Here is a 10,010-nt window from a genome sequence, read left to right on the forward strand (position 1 = left end):
CCTGTCTCCCTTTCGGGTTGTCCTCAGCTCCCAGAGTTTTTACGAAAGTAGTGGTGGTGCTGGCAGCTCGCCTTCGTCTGCAAGGAGTGTTCCTGGTGCCGTATCTGGAAGATTGGTACATCAAGGCGGCATCTACGGAACTTCTACAGCATCATCTTCACTTGACAATCAACACTCTGGAGGAGCACGGTTTCATTGTGAACACTCAGAAGTCTATTCTGAAACAATCAATGGTTTGCAAGTTCCAGGGATTTAAGCTGGATTCATGTCGAATGAAGATTTTCCTATCAGAAGACAGAGTAAGCAGACTTATGGAAGCAATACAAGTCCTCCTCTTGTTGACAGAGCTGACCAACAGGTCAGGCATGAGACTGCTGGGCTTCATGACATCTTCCCTGAAGGCTGTGCCAGGGCTTACTCGAGGTGCCTTCAGGGGGACATTCTTTCTCAGTGGGACAGTCTCCGGTCCTCACTCGACTCTCCCTTCCATCTCTCGACCACCACCAGGAAGGATCTAGTATGGTGGTTTAATATGGACAATGTCACCTGCAGGAGGTGTCTGTCCAATACTCAGTCCATTCTGATTACGGATACCTCCCATCTGGGCTGGGGAGCTCACCTAGGGGACCATTCGGTCCAGGTGAAATGGTCAAGTGTGGAGAGTCAGAGTTCTTCCAACCTGAGAGAAATGAGAGAGGTCCATCATGCCCTTCGCCACTTCTTATGTCTGATCAAAGGTCAGAGAGTTCTGGTGCAATCCGACAACCTTGTAACAGTGTTCTATATCAACAAGCAGAGGGAGGACCAGGTCCCCCCTGTTGATGAAAGAGTGCATTACCATGATGCTATGGGCCGAACACAACTTAGCAGAGATTCGAGCTGTACACATCAGAGGGGAGAAGACTATGAAGGCGGACTGGCTGAGCAGGCATGCAATAGACCAGTCAGAGTGGAGTCTGCATCCAGAATCACTTCAGTGGATCACCTCCAGGATGGGAGTTCAGGATATAGGTGTCATGGCATCCAGAGACAACAGGAAAGCTCCTGTCTTCTGTTCCCTCAACAAGAAAGACAACCTGGACTTCTTGGATGGTCTGTAGATGGAAGGACAAGTTGATTTATGCATTTCCTCTTCTTCAACTGGTGTCTCATGCCCTGAGGAAGATCAGTTTGGAACGAGCCTCGGCCATATTGATTCTTCCCTTCTGGCCCAGGAGGGCTTGGTTTCAGCACATGTGGGGATTTTTGAGGGGCTCATATCTCGAAATTCCACTCAGGACAGATCTATTGAGCCAGAGAGGAATACTGCACCAAAACCCACAAAATTTCCACTTAATGGCTTGGAGGCTGACCAATCATCACTAAAGTCGAGAGGTTTTGCGGATGAAGTAGTGGTTATCCTGTCATCTTCTTGCAGGCCGGCTACTATCAAAGTCTATGATAAAGTAGCTAACAGATTTTCTTCCTGGTGCAATGAAAATGAGATTGCGGTTCCAGATTTAAAAGATATCCTGAAATTCCTTGAAGAAGAATTCGAGAAAGAGAATTTCCCTTCAAAAAGGTAGTTGATAGCTGAAAATTTTACTTTCAGTTTATTCCATTTCAACCCTAACTGCACCTTACTTAATCTTTTCGTCAGAGCTATCAAAAATATTCGTCCTCCAGTGAAGTCTTCAGTTGCTTCATGGGACTTGTCCATTGTTTTAGAAGCCCTTACTATGGCTCCATTTGAACCCTTGGATCAATCATCTATTAAGTTTAGTCACCTGGAAAGCGATATTTTTTTGGTAGTGATCTCTACAGCCAAGCGTGTGGGAGAGATTCAAGCGCTATCTTGCAGAGAGCCTTATATGAGGATTTCACAGAACTGTCTCATCCTCAGGACTGATCCTTCTTTTCTTCCCAAGGTTCCTTCTGTAGAGAATATCAATCAAGAGATTTTTCTACCCACTCTTCATGAGGATCCTCAGGATGAGGAACAGCAAAGGCTTCATTTACTGGATGTAAAAAGAGCAGTTCTTGCCTAGGTGGATTAAGGATTTCAGGCTCTCAAATTCCTTATTTGTCCAGTTCCAAGGTCCTAATAAGGGCTGTCAAGCATCGAAAGCTTCACTAGCAAGGTGGATTAAGGATCTCATCTTGTTAGCTTATTCTTCTCAAGGTCTCTCTCCACCAACTGGAATTAGGGCGAATTCTACAAGATCTGCATCCACCTCTTGGGCGGCTTTGGCACAAGTTTCCTAGGACCAGATTTGTCGGGCAGTCACATGGTCTACGCTGAATACCTTCATCAATCATTACAAGTTGGATGTGATCACTAATAGAGAGGTGTCCTTTGGGAGGAGAGTGCTGGAAGTTGCTGCCTCAGATTACCCTCCCTGATTTATATTGCATTTGATTCCCATATGTTGCCTGTGCTGCCGTATGACGATATGGAAAGTTCAGATTTACTTACCGAAATATCTTCTTTCCATGAGTCCGTAGGCAGCACAGGATCCCTTCCTAAATAAAAATATTGCTCCATTGGGGTCATTTGTAGGGAGTATTTATGTGCATAGGGGTGTGTACTAGGTTGATAATCGTTTAAGTGCTAAATCTTTGATTTTTGTTTATTCTGCCTGATAGTAGAAATAACTAGGTTAACACACATGTTGCCTGTGCTGCCTACGGACTCATGGAAAGAAGAGATTTCAGTAAGTAAATCTGAACTATATGTTTTTACCATTAGATAATGGGAAGAGGGGTTTCTTGCACAAAAAGCAACAGCCACTGCTAATGCATTGTGAAAAGGCAGTGTGAATTCAGGTAGAAGAAACAGACATGGTGCACATCTACAATCTTGTATAATGATCTCATTGCTTCTCAGCATAATATCAAAAACTAACAGGTTGTTAGTATACATTTTTGATCAAAAAGTACAAGCCCACTCGCCACGTCAAGGCCACCTATCCAGAGTGGGTCCCTAACGTCCCTAGCATAAAATGGCGCAGCACCGGGCGGCGACCACCACCGCCGCGACACCAATGCCCACAGGGGGGAAACAACCCACTGGCAGAGCGGCCCCAATGCCACTCAAACCAGTCTATGGGCCGCACCCCCCAGCAGACACGGCGCCACGGCAGCAACGGACACCGCACGGCACCACACCAGTGTGAACAAGGTGTAATGGTTCACTTACCATGCTCTCCCAGTCAGACTGGGAGGCTGCTAGGAAAGAAATGGCCCATGTGTAGCTAACTACTACTTGTTCACACTGGTGTGGTGCTGTGCGGTGTCCGTTACTGCCGTGGCGCCGTGTCTGCGGGGAGGTGCGGCCCATAGACTGGTTTGAGTGGCATTGGGGCCGCTCTGCCGGTGGGTCGTTCCCCCCTGTGGGCATTGGTGTCGCGGCGGTGGTGGTCGCCGCTCGGTGCTGCGCCATTTTATGCTAGGGACGTTAGGGACCCACTCTCAATAGGTGGCCTTGACGTGGCGAGTGGGCTTGTACTTTTTGATCAAAAATGTATACTAACAACCTGTTAGTTTTTGATATTATGCTGAGAAGCAATCAGATCATTATACAAGATTGTAGATGTGCACCATGTCTGTTTTTCTACCCGAATTTGCATTGTGAAAAGGGCCATGATGTCTTGTAGTATTGATGTTGTCCTGACGGCATTTTCCTTTAAGTGTTTTCAGCAACTTGTAGCTCCCTAGGTGTTGTAGAATTACTGCCGACGGCTGTCATGACATGATGGGAGTTGTAGTTTTGCAACGGCTGGACAACCACAGGGGGAACTCTGCCTTTCACTATAAGGCCCTGGCTTGAGCCAAGTCCACCAGGGGAGAGACAGATGAGCCAGGTCCTTCAGGGGGAAAAACGGTTGTTCCAGGTCCTCTAGGGGAGAGACATTCTTGGCAGCTGCTCTCCACCTTCAGATCTTCAGACCCTTTACCCTTTTGGTTAGTCTCGAATAAGTTTTATATGTCTGCATTGGTAAGTCGAGGCCTGACTATGAGGCTATTGACGTGCGCTTTCACCAGTATAGATGCCCTTTTGGGGTCAGACCTGGTCTTGCACCAGTAATACACTCACCTTAGGGGCTAAGGCTAGATTTCCACTTGTTTTTTTATCTGGCAGTTTTTGGATATCTGCCACTGCAGTTTTTGAGCCAAAGTCAGAAGTGTATTCAAAAGGAATAGGACATATAAAGGAAGGACTTATACTTCTTCTCCCTTATGGCTCCACTTCTAAGTCCTTCCTTTATATGTCCTTTTCCTTTTGAATACACTTCTGGCTTTGGCTCAAAAACTGCAGTAGCAGTTTTCCAAAAACTGCCAGAAAAAGAAAGTGGACATCTAGCCTAAGAGATAAGACAGTCCTCTCAAGATTAGGGCTACAGACTGCTTTACAGGCTGCAAGGCCAAACATTGCCAGTATAGCGCTCCCTTAACCCCTTAAGGACCGGAGGTTTTTCCGTTTTTGCATTTTCGTTTTTTGCTCCTTGCCTTTAAAAAATCATAACTCTTTCAAATTTACACCTAAAAATCCATATGATGGCTTATTTTTTGCGCCACCAATTCTACTTTGTAATGACGTCAGTCATTTTGCCCAAAAATCTATGGTGAAGCGGGAAAAAAAATCATTGTGCGACAAAATTGAAAAAAAAACGCTGTTTTGTAATTTTGGGGGCTTCCGTTTCTACGTAGTACATTTTTCGGTAAAAATGACACCTGATATGTATTCTGTAGGTCCATACGATTAAAATGATACCCTACTTATATAGGTTTGATTTTGTCGGACTTCTGGAAAAAATCATAACTACATGCAGGAAAATTAATAAGTTTAAAATTGTCATCTTCTGACCCCTATAACTTTTTTATTTTTCCGTGTATGGGGCGGTATGAGGGCTCATTTTTTGCGCCGTGATCTGAAGTTTTTAACGGTACCATTTTTGCATTGATAGGACTTATTGATCGCTTTTTATTCATTTTTAAATGATATAAAAAGTGACCAAAAATGCACTATTTTGGACTTTGGAATTTTTTTGCGCGCACGCCATTGACCGAGCGGTTTAATTAATGATATATTTTTATAATTCGGACATTTACGCACGCGGTGATACCACATATGTTTATTTTTATTTTTATTTACACTGTGTTTTTTTTTTTATTGGAAAAGGGGGGTGATTCAAACTTTTAATAGGGGAGGAGTTAAATGATCTTTATTCACTTTTTTTTTCCACTTTTTTTTTTGCAGTGTTATAGGTCCCATAGGGACCTATAACACTGCACACACTGATCTTCTATGTTGATCACTGGTTTCTCATAAGAAACCAGTGATCAACGATTCTGCCGGATGACTGCTCATGCCTGGATCTCAGGCACTGAGCAGTCATTCGGCGATCGGACAGCGAGGAGGCAGGAAGGGGCCCTCCCGCTGTCCTGTCAGCTGTTCGGGATGCCGCGATTAGCCGCGGCTATCCCGAACAGCCCGACTGAGCTAGCCGGGAACTTTCACTTTCACTTTTAGCCGCGCGGCTCAGCTTTGAGCGCGCGGCTAAAGGGTTAATAGCGCGCGGCGCCGCGATCGGCGCTGCGCGCTATTAGAGGCGGGTCCCGGCTTCACTATGACGCCGGGCCCGCCATGATATGACGCGGGGTTACTGTGTAACCCCGCGTTATATCAGAAGAGCAGGACCAAGGACGTACCGGTACGTCCTTGGTCCTTAAGGGGTTAATCTTTTCCGTTGCAGCTAAGGTAAGTCAATGCACCCTAAGGCCCCTTTCACACTACCGTTGTCACCCTGCAGAACCTCCCATCATGAACTCCCATCTGAAAGTCCCTAAAACGGCCGTCAAAATATCCCATTCATGTCAATGGGATTTTTTAAATTATTTTTATTTGAAGGGTTTTTATTTTCAAACAATAAAACAAAATACAATAAAAGGAATATAGGCAATGAATCAGTCATAGAAATAAAACAAACAAGTGGGTATAACCCGTTGACACAATGGTAATGAACTACCTCTGAGGTATAGAAATGACTGCAAGTTCCACATAATTAACTCAAAATCAATGGGATTTTTTGACCATCCTGCAGCACCAGTTATGTCCCGTTATTTTTGACGGTACAATAGACGGTGCATGCACTAATTTTTGTCCCCTCAAAAATAACGGTGGAATAACTGACATTAAAATTTTAATATTGAAGTCTATGGGTGATGGATGTTCACAATTGACATCCGTTTAGTGCCCGTTATTTTAACGTCCGCTATGATCCGTTATTTGTTCTGCGCAAGCTCAGAACAGCTTCACAACCAGGAAATAAAATAACGGACTATAATGGACGAAATAACGGATGGAACATGTCCGTTATTTTGACAGAATGCCCGTTAAAATAACGAACATTGGTCATCCGTTATGTTCCGTTATTTTGTCTATTTTTTCATGACCTCTCTCAAAATGCAGTAACGTGACGGAAGTTTGAAAGAAGCCTAAGTGGGTTACGTTGCAACCCTATAGTCACATGAAATCCATCTAGAATTGATTTTCGGGCAATGGGGCTGCAGTCACATTCATTAGATATGATGCCACATGATTGAGGGTGTGTGACATGGAGTAGCCCTGTATGCGCTCTCCTCAGCACGTCTGGTCTCTTGTCCCACATGCCTGTCTCGAGCGTTCCTGCTGCTTCTCCGCTTCCTGTCCCGTCTGGTCAAGTGTCCACTGCTCCTTATCTCCTCTCCCAGACCACAACCACCACTGAGCATTTCCCCCTGGACTCAAGGACTTGGTATTTTTAGATCATTACTATAATTTTTTTGTCTGGTAGAGGTGGGAATGCACTTTAAGGGTACATTCCCACACGGCGTATTTGCTGCGTATTTGCTGCTGCGTATTTTATTTTCTCTGTTGAAGTCAATGGGTAGGAAAATACGCAGCAAAATACGCCGTGTGGGAACGTACCCTAAAGAACAAACTTCTCCAGATATCTCACCAAGATAGTTGTTAAATGCTTCCATATTGTCAATAGCAAACTGGGAGTGTGAATAATGTCCAAATGTGCTGTCACCATAGATTAGTGTTTTACAAACAGTGTGTCTCCAGCTGTTGCAAAACTACAACTCCCAGCATGCCTGGACAGCCAACGGCTGTCCAGGCATGCTGGGAGTTGTAGTTTTGCAACAGCTGGAGGCACACTGTATGAAAAACATTGCCATAGATTTAAAGGGGTACTCCGGTGAAAAACTTTTTTTTTTTTTTTTTTAAATCAACTGGTGCCAGCAAGTTAAAGGGGTATTCCAGGCAAAAACTTTTTCATATATATATATATATATATATATCAACTGGCTCCAGAAAGTTAAACAGATTTGTCAATTACTTCTATTAAAAAATCTTAATCCTTCCAATAGTTATTAGCTTCTGAAGTTTTCTGTCTAACTGCTCAATGATGATGTCACGTCCCGGGAGCTGTGCATGATGGGAAAATTTCCCCATAGGAACGGCACAGCTCCCGGGACGTGAGTCATCATTGAGCAGTTAGACAGAAAACAACAACTCAACTTCAGAAGCTAATAACTATTGGAAGGATTATGATTTTTTTAATAGAAGTAATTTACAAATCTGTTTAACTTTCCGGAGCCAGTTGATATATAAAAAAAAGTTTTTGCCTGGAATGCCCCTTTAAACAGATTTGTAAATTACTTCTATTAAAAAATATTAATCCTTCCTGTACTTAGTAGCTGCTGAATACTACAGCAGAAATTATTTTCTTTTTGAAACACAGAGCTCTCTGCTGACATCATAAGCACAGTGCTCTCTGCTGACATCTCTGTCCATTTTAGGAACTGTCCAGAACAGCATATGTTTGCTATGGGGATTTTCTCCTACTCTAGACAATTCCTAAAATGGACAGAGATGTCAGCAGAGAGCTCTGTGTTTCAAACGGAAAATTATTTCCACTGTAGTATTCAGCAGCTAATTAGTACAGGAAGAATTAAGATTTTTTTAATAGAAGTAATTTACAAATCTGTTTAACTTTCTGGCACCAGTTGATTTAAAAAAAAAAAAAAAAAGTTTTTCTCCGGAGTACCCCTTTTAAAGGGGCACTCCACTGGAAAACATTTTCTTTTAATTAAACTGTTGCCAGAAAGTTAAAAAGATTTGTAAATTACTTCTATTAAAAAATCCCAATCTTATCAGCTGCTGTGTAATACACAGGACGTTTTTTTCTTTTTCAATTTAATTTCTGCCTAACCACAGTGCTCTCTGCTGACACCTCTGTCTGTGTCGGGAACTGTCCAGACATGGACAGAGGTGTCAGCAGAGAGCACTGTGGTCAGACAGAAAGGAAATTCAAAAAGAAAAGAACTTCCTGTGGAGCATACAGCAGCTAAGTACTGGAAGGATTGGGATTTTTTAATAGAAGTAATTTGCAAATCTATTTAACTTTCTGGTGCCAGTTGATTTAAAAGAATTTTTTTTCCAGTGGAATACCCCTTTAAGTATTATAATGTGTTGTATATTATAATGTGAGCTAATGTCATTAGTTCTAGGATTGTCTAGACTGGATACAAATGTAACAGACCATCAGCTGTGTGAACTATAAAATCTGTGCATGAACAAGAATCTTTCCATTCACTGATATCCGTGTCGTTATTTTCGAAAAATAATGCAAAAAACAGATTTGATCATGCGGATGTGGATAGAACCCTAGAAAGTAGTAGAAATCCTTGAGTGAATCACATGACTTGTAGTGCCAAAAAAATAAATTCAATAAATAAACGGGAAAATTGCCAAGAAAAAAAAATATTTGAAAAAACGTCACAAAAAAACCTGCATCTTGGGTGCGCAAAATGAGAGTGCAGTTTTTTTGTGGCATTTTTATCAGATCTAATTTTTATCAGATCTAAAAAATGCTAATTTCCTCGTTAAATTTCCACTACTTCTCAAAGCAAAAAAAAAAAAACATGGCATACAAGTAAGGCCGGGGTTCACAACACGGAATTCCGTTTTCAAATTCCGGAGCAGTAGAGTCCCATTGCTGGCAATGGGATTCCACTGCACAGTGCATTCTGCAGAGATTTTGAGGAAGACATTGTCATTAGAGATGAGCGAACTTACAGTAAATTTGATTCGTCACAAACTTCTCGGCTCGGCAGTTGATGTTTTTTCCTGCGTAAATTAGTTCAGCTTTTAGGTGCTCCGGTGGGCTGGAAAAGGTGGATACAGTCCTAGGAAAGAGTCTCCTAGGACTGTATCCACCTTTTCCAGCCCACCGGAGCACCGGAAAGCTGAACTAATTTATGCAGGATAAGTCATCAACTGCCGAGCCGAGAACTTCGTGACGAATCGAATTTACTGTAAGTTCGCTCGCCTCTAATTGCCATCCCCATAGACGGCAATGTCTGCGTGGTCCTAGCGCCGACTTATTCAGTGTGAAAGGGAAAGTGTGAACCCGACCTAACTTAAAGCAAATTCCAAGTAGAATTTCTGTGTGAAAATTCCACATGGAATAAAAGTCCCATTGATGTTAATGGAAGGCCCAGTCAATTATTGAAGCTGAACGCACTCGATGTCAGCACCTTCCTCTGATGTCAATGAGGCTTTTATTCCATGTAGAATTTCCCCATGGAAATTCTGCTTTGAATCTGCTTCATGTTACTTGTGTGCCATGATTTTTGCATTGGGAAGTAGTGGAAATTCAGTGAGGACATTCTGCAGTGTGAACATGTGCCTATTTTTGCTGCAGATCTGCTCCAGATTTCCTGTTGCAGATTTTTCTACCCATCAAAGTCAATGGGCAACAAAATCTGCAGAAAAAATACGCACGTGTAACCGCACCCTTAGGCTAGGTTCAGACTACGGAATCTCCGGCCAGAAAATTTCCGTCCGGAGATTCCGAGTTCCGACTGAATTAGTCGGCGCTAGGACCGCGCGGACCCTCAGTCTCCTATAGACTGCTATGGGCATGCTATTCTTGACCAGGAGCTGGACTACTACCCTCAGAATTACTTTCCGCCTGTTG

Source organism: Hyla sarda, chromosome 11 (assembly GCF_029499605.1).
Source record: "Hyla sarda isolate aHylSar1 chromosome 11, aHylSar1.hap1, whole genome shotgun sequence".
Taxonomy (NCBI): Eukaryota; Metazoa; Chordata; class Amphibia; order Anura; family Hylidae; genus Hyla; species Hyla sarda.